General features: G+C 35.2%; 1 pseudogene; it reads left to right on the top strand.

The window, feature by feature from the left end:
* The first annotated feature begins 4,118 nt into the window (after nt 1-4,118).
* LOC149246595 (purple acid phosphatase 22-like) overlaps nt 4,119-25,219 on the top strand; it is a 45,392-nt pseudogene continuing 24,291 nt past the window's right edge.

The following is a 25,219-nucleotide window of genomic DNA, read 5'->3' as shown; positions in this document are numbered from 1 at the left end:
TTCAAAAAAATGTGTATTTTGATACCTTGTAATAAGCAAATTACAGCTAAACAGACTGCAAAATTGTTCTTTCAACATGTATGGGTTCATTTTGGATTACCCACTTCTATTGTATCTAATCGAGACACCCAATTTGTGGGGAAGTTTTGGACGAGTCTGTGGGAACTAATGGACACCAAATTGAAGAAAAGCACAACTTTTCATCCACAAACAGATGGCTAGACAAAAGTAGTTAACAGGACATTAATCCAGTTACTGAGAGGATATTGCAGCAAACATCCTAAGCTTTGGGATGAACACTTGTGTTATGTGCAACATGCTTACAACAGAGCCAACCACTCTTCTACATAGAGATCTCCTTTTGAGACCTGTTTTGGATTCATCCCAAGGTCTCCTTTGGATTTTGTCTTTGGTAAAGATACCATGGTTGATGGACACAGTGATGTGGACAAGGCAACTAGGTTCATTGAACAAATCCAGGAGATCCACCAGGCAGTACAGGAACAACTAGAAAAGAGCCAGACCAAGTACAAGGCTAGACATGAAAAGCATCGGATGGAGCATAGTTTTCATGTTGGAGACCAAGTCTGGCTATATATCAGCAAGGACACGATGCAAGGTGAAGGTGAAAAGATAAAACCTATCATGTATGGACCTTTTAGGATACTTGAGAAGTTTGGTGAAAATGATTTTCGGCTTGATCTACTAGCTTACATGCACATCTACTTAGTCGTAAATGTAAATTGCTTGAGATTGTTTGAACCTTCAATGATTGGGGACCTTGAAGAGCAAAGTCAATTGCCTTCTATTAATGACATACTACCTGAATATCTGAGTGAATTGCAGGAAGACACAGCTTTGGACAGGAAGGTATGGACAACACGCAGGGGAGATGTTGAGTACCTCAGGATTGGACTCAAAGGTTCAAAGTCGAGCAGTGCGAAGTGGACTGAGATTGGACAAGTGAGAAGCAATACCCTCACTTAGTTGATGCTTGAAAGAAAACCAACTTTTAGTGGTCCAAAAGCTTCCTCAGTGGGAAGGCCATGATCCGAATCAGATCCATAAAAGACTGTCAAGGAACCATGACTATATCGAGTCAAAACAAATCTCTATGGAATTCAAAAGAGCAATCAAAAGCACCCTGAACCAGTGGCAATGGCAGCCAATGTGGAACGACGGGGACCATGGTCAAAGTGCGCTAACCGAGGCCCATGGAGACCATGAAGGATGTCAAAATAGCCACTCGGAGCCCGGAAATGGGAAAAAGAGGTGATTTTTGATATCGCTAGGAAAACAGGGCTATGAAGGAAAAGCCCGAGCACTCAGTCACATGCGGGAATCGGAGAATCGTGGGCAGGAAAAGGAAAAAGTGCTAAAGTACAAAGGCAGGACTCGCGCTCTAGAAAACCGACGGTATTAATCGGGGTGCCCTTAAATGGTAAGAGGTTTTGGATGAGAGCGGAGTGATTCCATACACCGATCGACTCCTGGTAGGTGGAGGTGAGAGAAAACCATCGTTGATCGCGTGCTATCGGTCAAGCAAGTTAACCCCACGGGACGTGCATATGACGTTGGATCTAGGGGACCCACATCAGACGGCTAAGATCGCACCTGATGGAGGAAGCAGAATCAACAGGGAATACGCCATATTTTAGAAGGGATTTGGAATCCATTTGACTGCCACAGTGGAGGAAGAACGCATCCATGACGTAACTAAAGAAACAAACCAATGAAGCAGGCTGGTGCTGTTTAGAGGAGGACATGTGGCCACTTCCTGAGCATTCATGATGACGCCGAACACGAAACTCTAGGCACAACTGCAAAAGGTGAATCGACAATGGTGGAAGAGGAATCAAACATACATAGGGGACGAATGGCTAAAAGCCATGAACAGGAAAAAAATACACATTCAAGTCAGAGTTTTCAGCCTGAGAGACAAAAAAAAAAAAAGACAGAGAGACCAGAATCGCGAGAGGAGGACAGAACATAGAGAATAGTAAAGCAAAAGCAGAAAGAGAGAGAGGGTCAAGCTGACCAGCGGCAGCATCGAGCACCAGAGAGCTTGAAGATTCAAGCCATCCCATAGAGGAATCTATCGAGACTGAGCACCACATTTGGCTCTTTCCACTATAGACCAGACGGTCACAGAGCTGGTAGGAAGAAGAAGAGTCTGTGTATTCCAGTGGCTTGGGGAATCCAAGAACCACCCTGCCAAGCAAAACCTGCTTCAGGAGAACTCACATTGAGTCCCTGCACTATAATTCTCTGCTTAAAGACGCAATAAAACAAGGCCACCACTGAGAGCTGGACCGGAGACGTAGCCCAGGAGGATAAGGTGAACTCCTTATTAAAATTATTGTGTCTTTGTGTTTGCTTACTGTATTTCTCTGATGTATTTCCATTTAAATGTCTGTGTGTTGGCAATCTGATCGATCTGTTGCTTAAATAACACAAAACACACACCAGCACATGAGTCTGTAATACCTTTGTTTAATAAATCTTAAACTGATGTCACTCATAAGGTGATTATCAGATCGGAAACATATATGATTCTTGATTTCTACACATATTTTCAAGAGAAACTCTGAAAATCAATTGGCATTAACAAATAAATTAGAGGAATAGGCATCGAATCGAAAAGAAAATAGAATGGCATGCTCTAAATCAATTTTTTGTATCATTACTCTCAACTATAAGTAAGACAATACATATGTCTCGTGATCTGTCTCCACAACTAAAACTTATTCAAAATTCTTGAGTTATATTGCCAAAAATTGTTTTAAGATTAATAACACTTCTAAAACGAAATAGTTCTGAAAAGTTTATAACAAAAATAAAAATGAAATTAAACACAATACTACATATCCTACTCATAACAAAAAATTCAATCACTTGTTTGACTTAAATTCTTCCCTTGTAAAAGGAATTGAAGGCAAAAAAAATGAACAAAACCTTGCATAAACACTTTGTAGATCCGTAAAGTGAAGCTTGTAGATTAATTGAGTTTGGGAGTACCACATTGTTCGCTTATACTTTTTTTTTCTCTTAGCATGATCTATGGCATTGAAAATTACCCCAAAGGATCTAACAAGACCACTTGCAAGAAGGAAGTGAATAGAAAAAGTCGAACTTGGTGCATGAAAACATACTTATCAGCATCTAGCGTATAAGCCTTTCCATTTGGGTCTAGGAGTGCCCAACTTCTCGAGTGAGCGAACTTCTTCTTTGTCACTGCTTACAAATCTACCACAATGCCCCTACGAAACAAAATTAATTTTCAGAAACTTGGGACACTTGTGAGAAAAAAATTCATGAAATCAATGGATATAAACCCTAACTAACCAAAATTCGCACCCATGATTTTAATTAACCATATCAAATATGAGAAAACCTTGCATGGAACACATGTCAAGCGGAAAATACATGGATGACAAAGAAACGAGGAGACCCATGGCACATCAAGAGTGACATAATTGAGGGGGTTAGAGACAAATCTCAAAAATCATCTAACGACTAATAATATAAGATCGATCATGCCAAAACTAGGCATAATAACAATGAGGGGAGTTTAAAGAAGAAAAAATAAAAAACCAAAACAAAACAAAACTAAAATACTATATCTTTAGCCTTGTTCTTATTTTAAATTTTAACATTAAATATTTGTTTATTTTAATTTCTATCTTATTTTTAGTAACAGATGATATTTTGAAAACATGTTCAAATAAAATTAACAAACCGAAAATGCACTATATTACCACCACTATTATCCTTATTCCTATTTTAATTATTATCATTAAAATATTTATTTATTTTAATTTCAATCTCATTTTTATTAACCATTGAAATTTTGAAAACATGTCCAAATAAAATTAACGATAAACAAAAGTTGCAGAATATTAGCTCCACTATACGTCATTCATCACAATGTTTCAACTTTGAAAACGTAGTCTGTCTTACCATGCATCGCATTCAACCATATTGGATGAACTTGAATTGGTACCATTTACAATATTAATCTATTTAAAACATAATGGACATTAAACTATTCAATGATGCATCCCATGTTTGTGTTTTGGGGCAGAAATACACACTTTTTTCTAGTGTCTTCATACAGAATGAATCTTCATTCACTGGATTTTGATTTACAGTGTACTCTGATCGTTGTAACCCATTCATCTGGATCTTATGTGCGGCCTCTTCCTCGATCAACATTATCAGTTCATCTGGACACAAAGTCCTGATCAGATCCTCAACAGATATGATTTGATCAATATGAAAAACATAACTTACAGTTACTAAGAAAACATTTATAATTTTTCCTTTGTTTTGCAGGTTCATATTTCTCTTTCAGGGAGTAATAATATGAGAATCTCCTGGATGACAAGCTACGACATTATAATAATATGAGAATCTCCTGGATGACAAGCGACGACAATATAATGTCAATTGTTGAGTATGGAACCTCTTCGGGAAAATACACATCTTCTACAAAAGGGGAAAATACTAATTACCGTTATCTGCTCTACAAATCTGCAAAGGTCCACCATGTTGTAATTGGACCGCTTGAAGCTGGTACTGTCTATTATTATCGCTGCGGAGGAAATGGCCCAAAGTATTCTTTCAAAACACCACCAACCCAACATCTTATAGTGTTTGCAGTTGTGTGCGAGTTTCAAAAAAATCCAACATCTACTATATCCATTTTAATATAATAAGATTTGTATCTGTATTCTTTTAACCTATCCGGCTTGGGCTCTCCCTCATTGTTAATTATGGGTTTGTTATACGTGAGACCACCCTCCATCATGTGCAACAGATGAACTACGATGTGCTTCATTTTCCCGACGATACTTCATATGCCGATGACAATCATCCTATATGGGACTCCTTCGGAAGGCTTGTAGAGCCATTGGCTAGCTCCAGACCATGGAGGGTCACCCAGGGAAATCATGAGATCGAGAAAATCCTCTTACTGGCTAGCACACCATTCAAAGCCAACAATGCACGCTGGAAAATGTCGGAAGAAAGTGGTTCCCCTTCAAACCTCTTTTATTCCTTTGAGGTCGCAGGGGCACATATATTGATGATGGGCTCCTACGCAGACTTTCGGATGGGATTCAGACCGGTACAAATGGCTTCAGGTAGGGAGCTAATTTCACCTACATCAGTGATCATTTAATAGGGGTTAATCGTTACTTCCAGTCATTATAAACACTTCATAGCATAATTCGCACATCTCATTCATACTGGCTAGTCCATGAAACCATTTCCATTAAATAGTCCTACAAGAATTAAAATTCATTTTTTGTGAAAACAGGGCGACCTATCCCGGGTAAACAGGCTGAAGACTCTGTGGCTTATTGTTCTGATCCATGCACCCTGGTATAACATAAATACCGACTCAAGCAGACTCAATATGAATTTGTTTGATCTTTTGAGCTCAACGACAGAGCTCATTTCAGGTTTTTCTCATCACTGGTTATTTACCCTTTTTTTTTTTTTTTTTTTTTTTAAAGAGCTAGCTAGTATTCACTTCCATAAAGCTGCTTTTTTTTATGATTTTAGATGGTGTTTTGGTAGAGGATTGTTAGGCTATTATACATTTATTTCATTAGTGGTTATTAATATTTTTATAACTAGCCAGTATTCAGTTCCATAAAGGTTTTTTTTCTTTTTAGCTATTTTAGATGGTGTTTTGGTAGAGGATTGTCAAGCTGTTATAAATTTAACAGTCATAAAGCTGACCTTGCTATGAGTTTGAGAGAAATATTGAAGGAGAACGGTTCTTCATGTTAGATGCCAGATTCTCATATCAATTCCACAGTGGACCTTGCTATGAGTTTGAGAAGAATATTAGAGGACAGTTCTTCATGTTCAATGCAGGATACTCATATCAATTCCTTCCAGGTTTTAGCTTGTTTTAGAGACTGGAACTTAAGTTCTATCAGGTTTTGTTTCTATCTACAAAACTAACCAGTAAAATGAGGTTTTATAATTTGATAATAAGTAAAATAAGTAATTTTTTAGCTTTATTATTTTGTATAGAAAAGTGAAATAATGTTTTAGGGTTTAATTATAAAGTAGAGTTGAGGTGTAGTTTTTTTGTTGCAACTTATCCTCAAAGTAATGCACAAGGGTATTGCAAATTCAATTCATTTTTTCAGTACCATTTCTCATTATTACACTTGCATTTTTTCATTATTCTTACTCATATTTACATGGTATGATTTTGTATTAAATATTTGTTTATTTTGTGGATTTGCAGCATTTCTCCAAGTTGCATTGTTGGTTGTCCTAAAAATGTTTCTTATGCCCCCGATCATTTGTTGTGATAAAAATGTTACCTATGAATTGTGCAAGGAAAGTTAAATTAAATTTTATCATCTTAATGTACCTTTAGATATAATTATGATGAAAGGAGTTTTTGCAATAGGCTAGTAAATATTGATGGAAGGTTTTATTCATTTACAATGTTTTTCAATAAAATAAAGTATTAATATGTATCTTATTATTAAACTTTTGTTTGTGGTTATAAACATGGCTTCCTTGTTGGAAAGGTGCATTGGATTAAGAAACTTCTACTACAACCATTCTTCTATAACAATAAAATTGTCATTTTGTTTCGGATTCTAGTTAAGTGTTGTGTAAGCAGTGTTGTGTGATGTATAACTAGTGTTGTGTAATTCAATTTATAATTTAGCATATACTTTATTTGATTGATAATCAGTAGAGTTATATTGCTACATGAATGAAACAACCCTAGATTTGTTCAATCCTAATGGAAAAATACAAGCTGCATTATTAAGGTATAAGTTCTCTTAGTACTTTATTTGAAATGAGTAGGCACCATTAGAAAAACTAATTCTTCAATCATGTTGTATGATGGTTAATATATATTGATCAAATCTGCCTAATGAATTTGACCAGACAAAGTTTCCAGAAGATAACCAAATGTTATAATCCTAAAAAGATCTTGTTTATAGAATTCTTTAGTTACGCATAGTGTAATTCATTTTATAATAATTTAAAGTTTACTTTTAAGTTGCAAATGAGTTTATAATAAAATTAGGTTTTAATTTTTACCTTTTACCCATTAGGTTTTACTATTAGTTTAATGATTTAATATTAGGTTTTAATATTAGTTTAATGATTTAATATTAGATTTATGTATAATAATAATATCAAGTTTAATGCATTAATATAGTTTAATAATAATAATATTTTATTTCAGCTAAAATAAAATGACAATTAATATGGTTTGTGTATGTGAATGATATATATGTAGCTTTTAATTTGATTTCATTTATCTCACTTTTCATTTTCTCTTTTTCCAAAATGGTTAACATAATACAATGTCATTTATGATATGTATTTTTATTTTAAAAATATAAAATAATTTAAGTTTAGAAAAAAATAATAATATATATGAATAAATATTCTTGATCTACAAGCTACAGTATATAATAATTAATTAGGATGTGTTTTCATTTTTGCTTAATATTAGTATAACCATATTTATTAATGTGTTATATAACTACATTTACTAATGTGGTTGATATATAGAGATAGATTTATTTCAACCAAATATACAACCAAAATTTTAATTAATTTTTTTAATATGATGTGTTTTGATTTTTGCTTAATACTACTACAACCACATAATATTATTTCAACTACATATACAACTAGATTAGAAAATACATCAATAGGCTTATATCAACCATATTAATAATTGTAGAATTGAGGCTTCTATGATCCATATCAGTATTGAGAAGAAATTTTCGGGAACATCACATTATAATTCATTTGTGGACCACTTTAGAACCAAGAAGTGTGCTTCATGGTAGGCCAAGTTGAAGAACCAGACCATGGTAACAGTTTAAATAGAGAGAGAAGATCATCCAACACCTATATTTGACTAGGAAACGACTATATTTGACTAGGAGACTTAAGTGGACTGAGGGAAAAGGATAGTGAAATTTAATTAATTCAAAAGTTAGTTTTATTAAATTTATTACTATATTTGATTCATTTAACTGTTTATATTTAATGAGAATAAACTAATCCTCGGATTTTTTATTAAAGCTATATATATAATTCATTTGTGGACCATTTTAGAACGAAGAAGTGTGGTTCATGGTAGGACAAGTTGAAGAACTAGACCATGGTAACAGTTTAAATAGAGAGAGAAGATCATCCAACACCTATATTTGACTAGGAAACGACTATATTTGACTAGGAGACTTAACTGGACGGAGGGACAAGGATAGGTAAATTTAATTAATTCAAAAGTTAGTTTTATTAAATTTATTACTATATTTGATTAATTTAATTGTTTATATTTAATGAGAATAAACTAATCCTCTGATTTTTTATTAAGGATATATATAAGAATACCAACTAATATCTAATAAATAAATTAAAATTGCTAATTAAAGGCTCACCTACTTAGAGAAAAATTATTCTAAATTTATTAGTTCTGATTCATTCTTATTAAATTTATAAAGGAAACATCATTCTTTAAATTCATCTTCATCAAGGTGAAACTTATTATACTCACTGAAACTTATTATACTCACTATTACATTATAGTAATAACTCACTAGGTCTTAATCTTTATATGAATATAATAGATTTACTATTAATGCTAAAGCCATTAAATACAAATTGATATTAAACTTTTCTTTATTCTTTAAATTTTTCTTTACATTAATTATTACATTATAACCAAAATTAGCTAAGTCATAATTTAACTTTATATAATTAATGAGTATAAATTAATAGAATTACTATTAATGCTAAAGCCAAGTAAATTAATATTAAATTTTCCTTTATTCTTTAATTTTACTTCAATAAGGGAAACTTATTATATTAACTATTACACTATAAATCATAAATTAACTTTATATAATTAATAAGAATAAAATAATAGATTTACTAAAAAAATATTAAAATGAAGGGTCTAACAAAATCGAAAAGGGGCAATTTTTAATTAGAAATACTGAGAAAGAAGATGGAAGTTTCTCATTAGTTAAATCCACCAATTAATATACATTAATTTAAATTAAAGTATAAAGGGATAATTGGCGTCATTCTTTAAAATTACGGTAAAAATGTTATGTTAACAATGCTAATTATCAAGGTTAAAAAGATTCTTACTGCCTCTAAAAATAAATATTTTATTATAAGAATTGTTAAAAAGGGTAATTATTATAAGAATTGTTAAAAAGGGTAATTATTAAAAACAAAGAGAAAAGAAGGGATAAAGGACAACACAAGGAAAAAAGACGAGAGAAGATCACAATAAAGGAACAACACAAGGGGTGGGGGCGGGGCAGGGGCGGCTAGGAAGAAAGGGCAGGGATCCAACATCTGCTAATCTTCCAACGGTCATCCCTATTGAGATTGCTTGGCCTTTTTTCAATTTCTATGGCCTCCCTAAACTTCCAGTGATGAAAAGGGGCAATCTTGGCAATAACATGGGCCTCCTCAATGCATACATGATGCTTAGTTTTTTCCGTGTGTTCTGCCAGGGCAGAAGACTTGGTCCTCCCATGTTTTATGTCGGCTGAGTGTTCATGAATCCTTTGATTAATAGAGCGCCCAGTCTCACCAACATAGGGAGTCCCACAGGAACAAGGAATAACATAGACACCTTTCATGTCCATGGGGTCGATGGGGTCTTTAACAGATCTAAGAGAGCCATAGATGGTGTTAAGGGGTCTAAACGAAGAGGGCACATTATGCCTCCTGAGGATTCTCACAATTTTATCAGTGGTCCCCTAGATGAACGGGAGATGAACCCGTGAGACCCTATCCTTAGGGTATTTGTTAACTTTGGGACCTTGGCTGGCTTTAAGGAAAGCTTCCAGACCTTGGTGCCTATTGTAACCATTATTAACAGAAACATTAAGGAGATGGGCTTTCTCCTTCTCAAGATTCTTCTCATGAGAGATTCCGAGTGCACGAGTTGCTAGAGTGTTGAGAACACCCTACCTTTTAGCAGGGAAATGATGGGCCCTCGCATGAAGATATTGCTCAATATGAGTTTTCTTCGTAAACACTTGGTGGGAAAAAGAATAGTCAACATTTTTTGAAATGAGAGCATCTAGGAAAGGAAAACAACCATCAACTTCTTGCTCCATGGTGAACTTAATAGAGGGTGATCAATTGTAGAGATGCTCCAGAAAAATATCTAACTCCTCTTGGCCATGAGACCAGATGACACCAGTGTCGTCAACAAATCTTTTCCAAAGCTCGGGAAAGATCCGTGCAGAGGCCAAAGCCTTGGATTCAAAGTATTCCATAACAATATTAGCAACCACCAGGGACAGGGGTGAGCCCATGGCAACCTCGCATGTCTCTTCATAGAATTCACCTTCGAAGATGAAGAAAGTAGACATGACAGTGATTTCAAATAAATGAGTGTTATCAGGATCGATCAGTCGGTTGATGACTTCAATGGACTCCTTTATAAGAATGCATGTGTAAAGGGAGACCACATCGAAACTCACAAGAATTTCATCAGGGTAAAAATTTATGCCCTTAATCTCATTGACAAAAGATGAAGAGTCTTTAATGAGTGACTCTATGAGGTCCACAAGGGGTCTAAGCTTGGAGGCCAAGAATTTAGCAAGGAGGTAGGTGGTACCTCTTATGGTATTGGCAATGGGTCTAAGGGGAGCCCCTTCTTTGTGAATCTTTGGAAGCCCATAGATCCTTAGAGTGATGGGGCTACTATCAATAAGTTTATGGAAAGGGGAACCCACAGTGCTACTAGATTTAATAGCTAGGGTGACTCTTCTGGAGATCTTTTTTAAGGGATTCTTATTAAGATTTTTATAGCTACCACTGTTACCGAGATGATCCAACATCTTTTGTCCATAATATTCTTTATTAAGGATGAAAACAACCCCTCCTTTGTCTGCTTTAAGAATCACGATGTCCCTATTGTGGTTCAAGGATTTTAGGGCTTCAAATTTAGCTTTACTAATATTGCTTCTAGGGGGCTTTACCTTCTTGAGGACATTGACACAATCTTTCCTAATAGTTTCCTTAATATTATCAGGTAAGCCCTTAATCCCAAACTCAACGTTGCACATGATGTCTTCCACTGGGATCTTTTTCAGGGCAAGGGAAAAATTTAATCCTTTCCCAAGAAGGCTAAAGACAGATGGGGGGAAGGAAAATTTAGAAACATTAACAACCCTATTATTTCGAGAGGGATGAAGAGGCTTGTTATTATTATTATTATTATTATTATTACTATTATTATTGCCCTCATCATCATCATCATCATTATTGATATTACTAGTAATGTTATTATTATTATTAACAATGTCGTCGTTGTTGTTGTTAAAGTTGTTGTTAAAGTTGTACTCCTCGTTATTAATAATATGCTTATAATCATTTAACACACTATTATTCTTAGTAATAAACCTAAAATTATCAATGTTGTTGTTATTAGTATCACTAACAATTTTATGGAAATTATAATTCCCCAAATAATAATAATTATTAATATTCTTATTAATATTATTCAAATTAAATTAAAATACTTTAACCTATTCAACTCAAACCATTTATTATTACCATACTTACTACACTGATTATCAAGTATAGAAGAGCGTGGAATAGAGAAGGTTACTGAAGGCTCCATGGGAGGACTGGAGGAGGCTTGATCGGATTTAGGAGAACAACGAATGGGATTGGATCCAAGACATTGGATAGGAGAATCACCATCGATATACTGCAAAGATGGTAAGGATCTAAGAGTCGGACTGTGGTTGCCCGTATCAGTGAATAAAGGAATCCTTTAACTGCTAATCTGGGCGACCATAGTTCGGCTCTTAGATCCTTACCATCTCTACAGTATTCCTTTAACTATTGATATGGGTGAGCATAGTCCGGCTCTTGGATCCTTGCCATCTTTGTAGTATATCTATGGTGGTTCTCCTATCCAGTGTCTTGGATCCAATCCCGCTTGGTGTTCTCCTAAATCCGGTCAAGCGCCCTCTAGTTCTCCCATCCAACCTGCAGTAACCTTCTCTGTTCCATGCTCTTCTATCTTTGATAAACGGTGTAGTAAGTATGATAATAATAAATGGTTTCAGTCGAATAGGCTAAAGGATTTTAATTTTAATTTGAATAATATTAATAAGAATATTAATAATTATTATTATTTAGGAGATTATAATTTCCATAGAATTGTTAGTGATACTAATAATAACAACATTGATAATTTTAGGTTTATTACTAATAATAATAGTGTGTTAAATGATTATAAGAATATTATTAATAACGAGGAGTACAACTTTGAAGGTAATAATAATAATAATAATAACAACAACAACAACAAAAACAACAACAACAACAACAACAATAGTAATATCAATGATGATGATGATGATGAGGGTGACAATAATAATAATAATAATAATAACAAGCCTCTTCATCCCTCTCAGAATAATAGGGTCGTTATTCTTTCTAAATTTTCCTTTCCCCCTTCTGTCTTTAGCCTTCTTGGGAAAGGATTAAATTTTTCCCTCGCCCCAAACAAGATCCCAGTGGAAGACATTATGGGCGATGTTGAGTTTGGGATTAAGGGCTTACCTAATAATATTAAGGACATTGTTAGGCAAGACTGCGTCATTGTCCTTAGGAAGGCAAACCCCCTAGAAGCAACATTAGTAAAGCTAACTTTGAAGCCCTAAAATCCTTGAACCACAACATGGACATTGTGGTTCTTAAAGCCGACAAAGGAGTGGCTGCCATCATCCTTAATAAAGAATATTATCAACAAAAGATGTTGGATCATCTAGGTAACAAAGAAAGCTATAAAAAACTTAACAACAATCCCTTAAAAAAGATCTCCAGAAGAGTCACCCTAGCTATTAAATCTAGTAGCACTGTGGGTTCCTTTTGCCATAAGCTTATTGAGAGTAGCCCCATCACTCCGAGGATCTATGGGCTTCCAAAGATTCAAAAAGAAGGGGCTCCCCTTATACCCATTGTCAATACCATAGGAGGTCCAACCTATGTCCTTGTGTTATAGACATATTTGGGCACTTCAACCCCAATCTCATATGTCGATAAACTAGGGATCTTGAACCCATAAAAGAGTTGTTTCATACCCTAAAAGAACGTGGTCATCTGATTAGGTCATTCCCCAAAAGTTCCACCTGAAAAAACATCCAGAAATGGCCTAAACTGAACCATACTGACTACTACACTGGCGAGGTGTGATGTATACTATGTGGTACACTCTTGAGGTGCAATGCATACTGATTAGGTTTTCTGTAGGGTGTGATGGGTGAGGATGGACAAATTTCCAAGACAGGTTTCGAAGTGGATGCTCATGGGATCTTCTAGTAACTTCTCCTATGACACTTGCCTCTCTGAATTCACCCAGGGATGAGTAAGAGATCCAAGAAATCTCCAAGTGGAACCAAATGCAACAAGTGGAATGACACTAATCAAAACGCTAGAGATGACTCAAACCCTTGCACACATCTATAAATGCATCCCTCATCTAAGAGATCTAGAGGCTCAAATATGGTGAATTGCAAGGAAGTGCTCATAGTTTGTATTTGAGAAAAGAGCATTGTATTGTTGGTGTGATCTTGCTATTTCATGAGGTGAAGAGGGATTGATGTTGGGAGGATGATGCTGGATCAAACAACTGGGTTGTAATTCTCCCTTTTATTTAATAAAGTTCTTCAAGTTTTCTTCCATATAATTGTGCACTTGTGAATGTTATCATTTGTGAATGCTATTGTATGCTCATTATATATCTGATTCTATAATGTTTATGTTATAATATATCAAGATTGTTTGGCGGTTCTCTGTTACTGTGTTTCTACAGGTACTCTCCAAGTTGGATAAGTACGGAGAGGAGTTGCAAGCTCTATCAAGGGGGAGAGAGATCAGGCAAGGGATTAAGCAGAAGATCCAAGTTGGTTCCTTTGTCTTTCTCTTATCTATTATACATAGAAGAAATCATGAATTGCTTTAAACTGTTGTTTCTAGGGTAGCTGCCAAACCTAGAGGGCTAGTCGTTCGAAAAGACACTAGTTTTCCCAGAAACAAAATGGCGACTCTGCTGGGGAGAAAATAGATGTTTGTCTATTGTTATTGTTTATGTTATAAACTATAGACAGAGCTTGAAGTTAGCCAGGTAGCCTTCAAACTACTCTTGCTCTGCAATTGCATAGTAGATGAATGCTGCTTCAGTCAATCTCTGGTTTAGTTTATGAATTAAACATTTGACTTACAAGCATTCTAGATGCCCTTTTGGTAGCTCAGTAACCTCTCAAGACATTCCTCTATACTTTTCTCTTTACTGTCCATCATAGCTCAACTTAACTCACTAAAATCAGCTACATATTTGAGCCAAAATCCACTTCAGTTGCACTCCCTAGCCCATCGCATTGTCTGTCACTATAAACCAGTATGCATCACACTTCTTGAGTGTAGTAGGTGTGATGCATCCTTATTTCTGTGAAGCCCAGGTGTGATGACTGATTTAACCTATTTCCATTCTTGAAATAGGGGGTTTTTGTCCTTGTTTTCAGTTCTGCTTAGTTGATTTGTTGCTTATGAACAATGCCTCCTTACTGAAGCCTGCTTGCATAACATATATCAGCCTCCATTGATTACGATTAGTGAGTTTTTTTTGTATTTGTTCATAATTTACAATCCTTTGTCGAAAAGTTGCTTAAATCGATCTGTCGCTTTGGTACAAAAAGTGTCGTAACTGTCATTTTGTGTCAAAAAGAGAAGTGTCGTGGATTATTCCTTCCCTGGATAGTCGATTGAAATTTTCATCATGTATTTGGTTTGATTTTTTGATATTCGAAGTGTCAAAAGAATTTTTTTATTCAAAATTGAAAAGTGTCGTTTAGTATTCCTTTCTCTTTTGAAAAAGAAATTGGCAAAAATGTCGCTTTGAGTAAAATATTTTAGATCTTTGCTACACTTAGTTTTTCTTTTTGGCATTTTTCACATTAAGGGGAACGAAAAAAAAATACATGCATTTGCATTTGCATTTAGTTTGTGTGCGAAAAATGATTTAGGAAAATGCACTAGTGTGTGCTCTTTGCTCTTTGTTTGAAAGAATTGTAATATTCTTTCCCTAGTAGCTAGGATTTTCATTGCTCAAAATAAACAATGATTGTTTATCATTGTAGATTGCATTTTAGGAATTTTAAAATCACCATCACACGGTGAACCATTGAAAGGAAAACTTTAAACAAGATCAACTTTAAAATAAATTTCAATGAACCTAATAATGCTTTGGAACTTAACGCAACACATCTAAAGGTCTAGGCTAGAGATGTGTTACGGCGTTGTAAAAACTAGTAACTATCGTTTTCATCGAAGCTTGGGTGATTCCTCCTCCTTGATATGACAAGTGCTAGCATGGACTTGTGCTCCCCGTACCGTTGCGTATATATTGGGAGACCACAATAGGCTTATATACTTTATCCATAGGAAGCTGAGTCTACCTCCCTATCGATCACAATGCACTGAAAACAACATTTAGGAAGATTGACTGCTGTACAGAAGTCCTTAGTAATTTCTCTTTAATTTATCACCAAGGTGTATATTGCAGTTTTGCGATTGGTTTTGTAATCCCTCTGTCTAGATTTTCAAATGTAGTTACTTTCGTTCCTTTTCGACTCTTTAGAAGAAAAGGTCCATTTGAGCACTTGTCACTTCAGGCTCATTAAAAATCGAAGGAAACTAGAGTCATCTTTAGATTTTTCTTGACTCTTAAAAACTGAAAAAGAAAAGTTGTGTCAAAGCATCATTAAAATTAATTAAATTTAGAATAACATCCCTGTTCCTTAGTTGATCTTAGGCTGAGATGTATGGAGACAAATTTAGGGTCCACCAATCAAGGAATCCCTTTTGAGGGGAATCCTAGTCCTTTTTCTTCTTAGGGAAATATTGGTGCCCCATATATGGCTACATTGTCCCTTCCAGGAATTACCATTGGCCTACTAGTATGGCTATTCTCAACCTCTGTGGTTCAAAATACCGTGATTCCTCTGCAATTGAATCAGCATCCAGTTGATACTGAAGTTGACCCTTCACCTTCTTCTTTGTTTGTTTCTCCCTCCCCTTCTTCCTCTTCGCTTGGTGAAAGTAGTGATGCTAGTAACCAGGTGACTGAGAAGAAGAAGAAAGGGAAGGAGAAGAAGAAGAAGCCAATTCAACAAGGGGGCAACCATGAATCATCTGGTGAAAATCCACACATTAAATCTCCTAAACCCAAATTTCCTTGCATAATTTGTAGAGGAGACCATTTTCATCGAGATTGTCCTTGCTTTCTGTGGATCTTGAGAGAATGGTCTCCCCGTTCACACCATCCGGTGTCATCAACCTCTGGTGATCATGTTGACAACACACCATCAACTAGTAATAGTGAAGTTCATGGACACAAAGGAAATTTTAAAGTTCCATGTAGGTTATGTGAAGGTAATCATTCCCTTCACCGTTGTCATTTTTTGGATGAAGCCAAAAGAGTGTTGGATAACCATCCTGCTTCATCGTAGTGACTTCCATCCGGTTACCAGAAACTCTCCCCAAGTCCTTTACTAGTTGAAAAACCAATTGACTTAAATCAACCGTTGGTCGAAACCACTCTCTCTGAAAGTGAATCTTATGAGTCTATACCCAACCGAAATCAACAAGTCGAGGTGACAGTTGACCTAGTTTTACTTTTAGAAGATCATACCCTTCCCGAAGAGAGTGAGAACAATACCGTTCAAATTCTTTTTGTCACTTCAGAGTCCGATGAAATTGGGGGCAATCCACCCGTTCCTTCACAACAGGAGGAAAATCCCCCAGTTCTTGTAAATCAAGTGGTTATTTCTCCTATTTATTCGGTATCCCCTCCAAGCAGTCTAGTCACCTCCTTTGATTGGAATCGACTAGCAAGATTGCACCTTCCTTCTTATGTACCTTTCCGAATCATAGTACAAGTTTACAAAATGATTATGTCTAGCACTATCATAGATGAGGGTGCATCAGTGAGTATCCTTTCCTCAACTTCTTGGAAAGCGCTTGGTTTGCCATCGCTTATGCTTGTTACGAAAAATCTCTCAGGATTTAACAAAGGAACTAGTAGATCGTTAGGGATCCTTCCTAAGTTACCGATCACTTTGAGAAGGAAAACCGTTCATATAAACGTGATGGTAGTCCTAGGACTGTTAGACTACAATCTACTCCTTGGACGTGACTATGTTTGTAACATGGAAGCTATTCTTTCAACACTCTTCCGAGTGATGTGTTTCCCATATGAAGGCAAAATTGTCACTGTTGACCAGCTTTCATTTCCAGGGCCAAGCATAGCTCCAAGTCGATCATCATCCCTAAATGGTCCTTGTACATCAGTAGTATCTCTTCAACCTTCATTCCATCCACCTAATTGGTGTGAGCAATATGGTGAATGTAATGAATCTTAGGGGGCATGCACCCTTGTCTATTCTGCAGAAGAACCCAGCTGAAAAGATAAGTTTCCCTGTAGGTTATGTGATTTGTCTGACACACCATTCACCTTTGTCTATTTTGGGGATGAAGCCAAGGAAGTATTTTGTATATTCTGTGGACGAAACCATCCTGCCTAACCATAGAAGTTTCCATATGGCTACTGGAGACTCTCCTTTTCATCATGTTGGGCGCATGCAAAACTTTTTCAAATTCATTTTCTAGCTTTTTAGCTTTGTCGTTTTCTAGCTTTTTAGTTTTTTTTTGTTTCAAGCTTTAGATATTTCTTTTTTCAATTTTTAGTTTTGTCATTTCGAGCTTGCATAAAAAAAGAAAACTAAAACTGAGCATAGTTCCCCCACGGTTCAAGCTTGTTAAAAAATGAACCCACCTTCAAGTAAATAATCTTTGTGATTACCATGCTATCAACCTTTGAGCCTTGGTTGTGTACCTCCCATCACCTCCATTCTTTTGGTTGATCATACGCTTCCACTTGGTTGTTTACCATTTTGAGGAACAGCTATGACGAGTGGTCTTGATAGCCATCCTCTTCCCAGAAACGACCATGTTTTGAGAAGTTCCAAGCTTACCCAGAACCAGTTGCTACCCTAGACACCACTCGTTCCTCAAAATTGAGTCTCCTTTAAACCCTTTTTAGACTCATTAAATATGAAAAGATTGTCGAGCACTAGCCTTCCCAGCTCTTTAAAGTGATTGGAAATTTCATCCCTCTTGTACATTTTAATATTTTTTAGACCTGAGGGATTATCTCACGAAAAAGTTTGAGCGCTTGTCTTTTTTGGCTCGTTAAAGTGATCAGAAAAGTCATCCCTTTCGTATTATTTGATCCTTTTTCGGACTTAAAGGATTATTACATGAAAAATAATTGATGGATTTTCCTTTTCATCCCTTTTTCAAACTCTCTAAACATGAAAATGACTGAGTTATCCTTGTCGTTAAACTCGTTATAACAATAGCGACAAATTCATCCATTCTAGACGAGACAGAGTCCCCTTTTCGTCCCTTTTCAAACTCTCTAAACATGAAAAGGACTGAGTTATCCTTGTCGTAAACTCGTTAAAACAATAGCAACAAACTTTTCAATTGTAGACAAGACCAAGTTTCACTGTCGCTGGACTCGTTAAAACATAGCGACAGGTTTTCCCAAAGGGCGAATTATAGAACAAGCATATGTTATCCTCCTCAAGCTTGACAAAAATAAAGAGGTACTGGTTAGCAATGACTTGGGAAAAAGGGAAGAAAATTTGAAGAAATTTATGGTAGCAGGTCGCTCTTGAACATGACACTTTCACTCCATCACCATTATTTAGTCGGGTTGGGTTATTCCATTCACCGGTCATCTCACCATTAGTCTTCCACACCATCCATCTCTTGGGGTTAATGCTGCCAATCCATCTCAGTGTCACCGAAATGTTCAAGAGAAGTCATTGAGTTGAGAAACCACAATCCAGTTAATGCCTCATCCACTGCAATACCTTCTACCTTCATTTTTCATGACTGCCATTCCTGAACCTTGTGTCGTCAGATCGTTTTCACCTCCAAAAAATCATTTGCTTTGTTTTGTGTCGTAGATGTGGGATACATTAAGGCCCTCCTACGACGAGTCACTTCTTGTCGACATCAGCTCATTATCCAAGAAGTTGACTTAGAAACACCCCTTTTAGTACTTTGAAGCTTACATGCCTCAATGGAAAGTTTCTCACTTCCGGTGATAGGTTGACATCAATGGCCTTCAACCGAAAGATTTTACGTGGTGTTTGACATTGGATCATATATTCACACCACGTGAATTGTACCGTAGTACCTAGAGGGTCATTATCATTATCAGTGATTCCTCTCGCACCTGTTAATAGCTCACATTATTGGCTGGTAATTAGGTGATGTCTTTCCATGTTCGACTTCAGAACATCTCTTCACATGGATTGACTTGTACATCGAGTAAAGATTGAATGAGTTTGAAGACCCTGAATCTAGTTTCATCCATCCAGGCTGCGATATATTCAGGGATATAAAAACATCAAATGTACAAATATGCTACACATATGGTCATCCGGATCAAGGATGATGACTCTACATCTGAAGAATCACCAGTCTACATAGGAAGACGACTATTTGTTCTATGTACATGAAATGAATTTATAAAGCTGAGCATGGGGATGCCCACCTCAGCTAGATCATGAAAATTAAATTATGATGATGTATTGTATTGTATCTTATACAGGTTACCTTCCAGTTTGAAACCTCAGATCCTCATGATAAAGCATTTCACCCGACATCAAGATTTACGACTTCATGCTTTAGGGGGAAATTGTTATAGGCATATTTGGGCACTTCAACCCCAATCTCATATGTCAATAAAATAGCGCTCTTAAACCCCTAAAATAGTTGTTTCATACCCTAAAATAACATGGTCATCTGATTACATCATTCCCCAAAAGTTCCACTTGAAAAACCATTCAGAAATGGCCTAAACTGAACCATACTGACTGCTACACTGGCCAGGTGCGATGCATACTGAGTGGTACACTACTTAGGTGCGATGCATACTGATTAGGCCTTCTGTAGGGTGCGATGGGTGAGGATGGACAAATGTCCGAGACAGTTTTCTAAGTGGATGCTCATGGGATCTTCTAGAAACTTCTCTTATGACACTTGCCTCTCTGAATTCACCCAGGGATGAGTAAGAGATCCAAGAAATCTCTAAGTGGAACAAAATGCAACGAGTGGAATGACACTAATCAAAACCCCAGAGATGACTCACACCCTTGCACACATCTATAAATGGATCCCTCATCTAAGAGATCTAGAGGCTGAAATATGGTGAATTGCAAGGAAGTGCTGATAGTTTGTATTTGAAGAAAGAGCATTGTATTGTTGGTGTGATCTTCCTATTTCATGAAGTGAAGAGGGATTGATGCTGGGAGGATGATGTTGGATCAGACAACTCAGTTGTAATTCTCTGTTCTATTTAATAAAGTTCTTCATGTTTTCTTCCATATAATTGTGCACTTGTGAATGTTATCATTTGTGAATGCTATTGTATGCTCATTATATATCTGATTCTGTAATGTTTATGTTATAATAGATCAAGATACTTTGATAGTTCTCTGTTGCTGTGTTTCTACAGGTACTCTCCAAGCAGGATAAGTACGGAGAGGAGTTGCAAGCTCTATCAAGGGGGAGAGAGATCAAGCAAGGGATTAAGTGAAGATCTAGGTTGGTTCCTTTGTCTTTCTCTTATCTATTATACATAGAAGAAATCATGAATTGCTTTAAATTGTTGTTTCTAGGGTAGCTGCCAAACCTCGAGGGCTAGTCATTCGAAAAGACACTAGTTTTCCCAAAAACACCTTTCTAAATTCCTGGCCTCGAAGCTTAGACCCCTTGTGAGCCTCACAGAGTCATTCGTTAAAGACTCTTTGTATTTTATCAATGAGCTTAAGGGCATAAAGTTTTACCCTGATGACATTCTTGTGAGTTTTGATGTGGTCTCCCTTTACACATGCATTCCTATAAAGGAGGCCATTGAAGTCATCAACTGCTTGACCGATCTCGATACCACTCATTTAGTTGAAATCTGTCTCACATCTACTTTCTTCAACTTCGAAGGTGAATTCTATGAACAGACATGCAGGGTTTCCATGGGCTCACCCCTGTCCCTGATGGTTGCTAATATTTTTATGGAATAATTTGAATCCAAGGCTTTGGCCTCTGCGTGTCTCTGGCCCAAGCTTTGGAAAAGATTTGTTGACGACACTAGTGTCATCTGGTCTCATGGCTAGGAGGAGTTAGAGAGCATCTCAGAAATCAACTCCCATCTATTAATTTCACCATGGAGCAAGAAGTTGATGGTTGTTTGCCTTTCCTAGATTTTCTCATTTCAAAATATGTTGACAATTATTTCTCCCACCAAGTGCTTAGGAAGAAAACTCATACTGAGCAATATCTTCATGCCAACTCCCATCATTTCCCTTCTCAAAATTTGGATGTTCTCAACATGCCAGTGACTCTTTCACTCATAATATCTCATGAGAAGAACCTTGAGAAGGAGAAAGACCATCTCCTTAACGTTTTTGTTAATAATGGTTACAGTAGGAACCAAGGTCTGGAAGCTTTCCTTAAAGCCAGCGAAGGTCCCAAAGTTAAGAAATACCCTAAGGATAGGGTCTTAGGGGTTGATCTCCCGTTCATCCAGGGGACCACTGATAAAATTGTGAGAATCTTGAAGAGGCATAATGTACCCTCTTCGTTTAGACCCCTTAACACCATCCGTGGCTCTCTTAGATCTGTTAAAGACCCCATTGACCCCATGGACATGAAAGGTGTCTATGTTATTCCTTGTTCCTGTGGGAATCCCTATGTTGGTGAGATTGGGTGCTCTATTAATCAAAGGATTCATGACCACTTAGCCGAAATTAAACATGGGAGGACCATGTCTTCCGCCTTGGTAGAACACGCAGAGGAAACTAAGCATCACGTATGCATTGAGGAGGCATGTGTTATTGCCAAGATTGCCCCTTTTCATCACCGGAAGTCTAGCGAGGCCATATAAATTTAAAAAAGGCCAAGAAATCTCAATAGGGATGATGATTAGAAGGTTAGCAGATGTTGGATCCCTGCCCTTTCCTCCTAGCCATCCCCGCCTGACCTCCGTTCTAGCCCTGCCCCTACCCCTTGTGTTGTTCCTTTATTGTGATCTTCTCTTGTCTTGTGTCCATGTGTTGTCCTTTTTTTGCTCTTTGTTTTTAATAATTATTTACCCTTTTAACAATTCTTATAATAAGATATTTATTTATAGAGGTAGTAAGAATCTTTTTAGCCTTGATAATTAGCATTGTTATCATAACATTTTTACCATAATTTCAAAGGATGATGCCAATTATCCCATTTATACTTTAATTTAAATTAATGTATATTCATTGGTGGATTTAACTAATCAGAAACCACCATCTTCTTTCTCAGTGTTTTTAATTAGAAATTGCCCCTTTTCGATTTTGTTAGACCCTTCATTTTTTTTATAGTAAATCTATTATTTTATTCTCATTAATTATATAAAGTTAATTTATGAATTATAGTGTAATAGTTAATATAATAAGTTTCCCTTATTGAAGAAAAATTAAAGAATAAAGAAAAATTTAATATTAATTTATTTGGCTTTAGCATTAACAGTAATTCTATTAATTTATACTCATTAATTATATAAAGTTAAATTAAGACTTAGCTAATTTTGGGTATAATGTAATAATTAATGTAAAGAAAAACTTAAAGAATGAAGAAAAATTTCATATCAATTTGTATCTATATGGCTTTAGCATTAATAATAAATCTATTATACTCATATAAAGATTAAGACCTATTGAGTTATTAATATAATGTAATAGTGAGGATAGTAAGTTTCACCTTAATGAAGATGAATTTAAAGAATGATGTTTCCTTTATAACTTTAATAAGAATGAATAAGAACTAATAACTTTAGAATAATTGTACTCTAACGAAGTAGGTGAGCCTTTAATTAGCAATTTTAATTTATTTAATACATATTAGTTGGTATTCGTATATATAGCTTTAATAACAAATCTAGGATTAGTTTATTCTCATTAAATATAAAAAGTTAAATTAATCAAATATAGTAATAAATTTAATAAAACTAACTTTTGAATTAATTAAATTTCCCTATCCCTGTCCCTCAATCAAGTTCAGTCTCCTGGTGAAATATAACTGTTCCTTGGTCAAATATAGTTGTTGGATTATTTGCTCTCTCTATTTAAACTGCTGCCATGGTGTGGTTCTTCAACTTGTCATGACAATGAACCACCCTTGTTGGTTCGAAACACATTGACAAATGAATTATGATGTGATGTTCGCTGAAAATTTCTTCTCAATACATATTAATAATTATTAGGTGTATAACTATTTGTATTTGTCTATATCTATATATCTATATATATATATATATATATATATATATATATATATATATATATATATATATATATATATATATATATAGCAGTAGGTAGATCAAGAGTGGTTATTCATATTAGTTAGATTTAGATTTTATAATGTCAAACTAGGCTTCAAATGTAACTGCAGTTTGGTACAAAAATACTTTATGAAACTGTTGAAATACAGATTGTCCAATAGGAGAGGTTTAATTGTATTATTTGAAAATTTGTATTTAATATATAGCAATTTGAAAATTTATTTAAGGTGATAAAAAAAATTATTACGGTGGCTTCATAATTTTTTAGTTTTAAGAAAATAATGTGGAATTTGATATACATTGATTTGATAATAATAACTTTAAATTTAATATACATTGGTTTTATAAAAAAGTACAATGTTTTAATGGACATTGATTTAATACAAAACATAGTTTTAATTTTATTATTTGAAAATTTGTAATCTAATATATTGCAATTTGAAAATTTAATTTAAAGTGCTAATTTTTTATTATTATAGTGGTTTCATAGTTTTTTAGTTTTAAAAAAATAATGTGGATTTTGATATACATTGATTGGATAATAATAATTTTTAATTTAATATAGATTGATTTTATAAACAAGTACAATGTTTTAGTGGACATTGATTTTAATACAAAACATTGCTTTAACCTATAATGGTTCCAAATCATTCTAATAGAATCCCTTTTTGGTCTTTAACACCCTAATGAATACAATAATGTGTAGTTTAACATATATTACTTTTACATAATAATTTACCATGGTCAATCATGGTTTACATAATAAGATCAACCATGGTCAATCATGTTTACTTTAGTGTTTATAATATTTATTTTAGGCTTTATATATGTTGGGTTTATAATATTAGTCCCTTGGGTTTAATCTTATTCCCTTGGGTTCGTAATCCCTTGGAGTTTTAATATTAATCCCTTGGGTTTATAATATCAATCAATTAGGTTTATAATATTAATCATGGTAAAGGATGGTCAATCACAGCCAACCATGTTCAAACCATATGCATATGGAAATCAACCATGGTCCAACATTTTGTTCTCACAAAGATTGTCTCGATATGAAAATCAATCATGGTCAACCATGGTTAACCATGGTTGAACGTTGCACTGTGATAAGGATGGTCTCTATATGGAAATCAACCATGGTCAACCATGGTCAACCATGTTTATTTTAGGGTTTATAATATACATGTTTGGGTTTATATGCATTGGCTTTATAATTTTTATACCTTAGGTTTATTGTTCCCTTGGGTTTATAATATCAATCCCATAGGTTTATTGATGTAAGTGTTCATATTCCTAGGGTTTAATATTATTCAACAATGGTCATCCATGCTCAACCATGGTCAACCATAGTCTAATGTCGCATTGTAACATGGATTGTCTCAATATGAAAATCAATTGTGCTCAACCATGTTTATTTTAGTATTTTTAATATTTATATTAGGGTTTCTATACCTTGGGTTTATAATATTAGTCCCTTGGGTTTAATATTATTCCCTTAGGTTCATAATCCTTTGGGGTTTTAGTATTAATCTGTTGGGTTTATTGTTCCTTCTGGATTATAATATCAATCACTTGGGTGTATTATTCCCTCATCAACCATGGTTTATTATGATGTCAACAATGGTCAACCATGGTCCAACATGGAATTGTGATAAGGATTGTCTCAATATGAACATCAACAATGGTCGGTCATGTTTATTTTAGTTTTTATAATATTTA

This window comes from Pinus tabuliformis, chromosome 7 (genome assembly GCF_031772625.1).
Source record: "Pinus tabuliformis cultivar Carrire ecotype Pingquan chromosome 7, CPIR1, whole genome shotgun sequence".
Taxonomy (NCBI): Eukaryota; Viridiplantae; Streptophyta; class Pinopsida; order Pinales; family Pinaceae; genus Pinus; species Pinus tabuliformis.
Note: the sequence above shows the minus strand (reverse complement) of the source record. Positions and strands in the feature narration are given on the sequence as shown.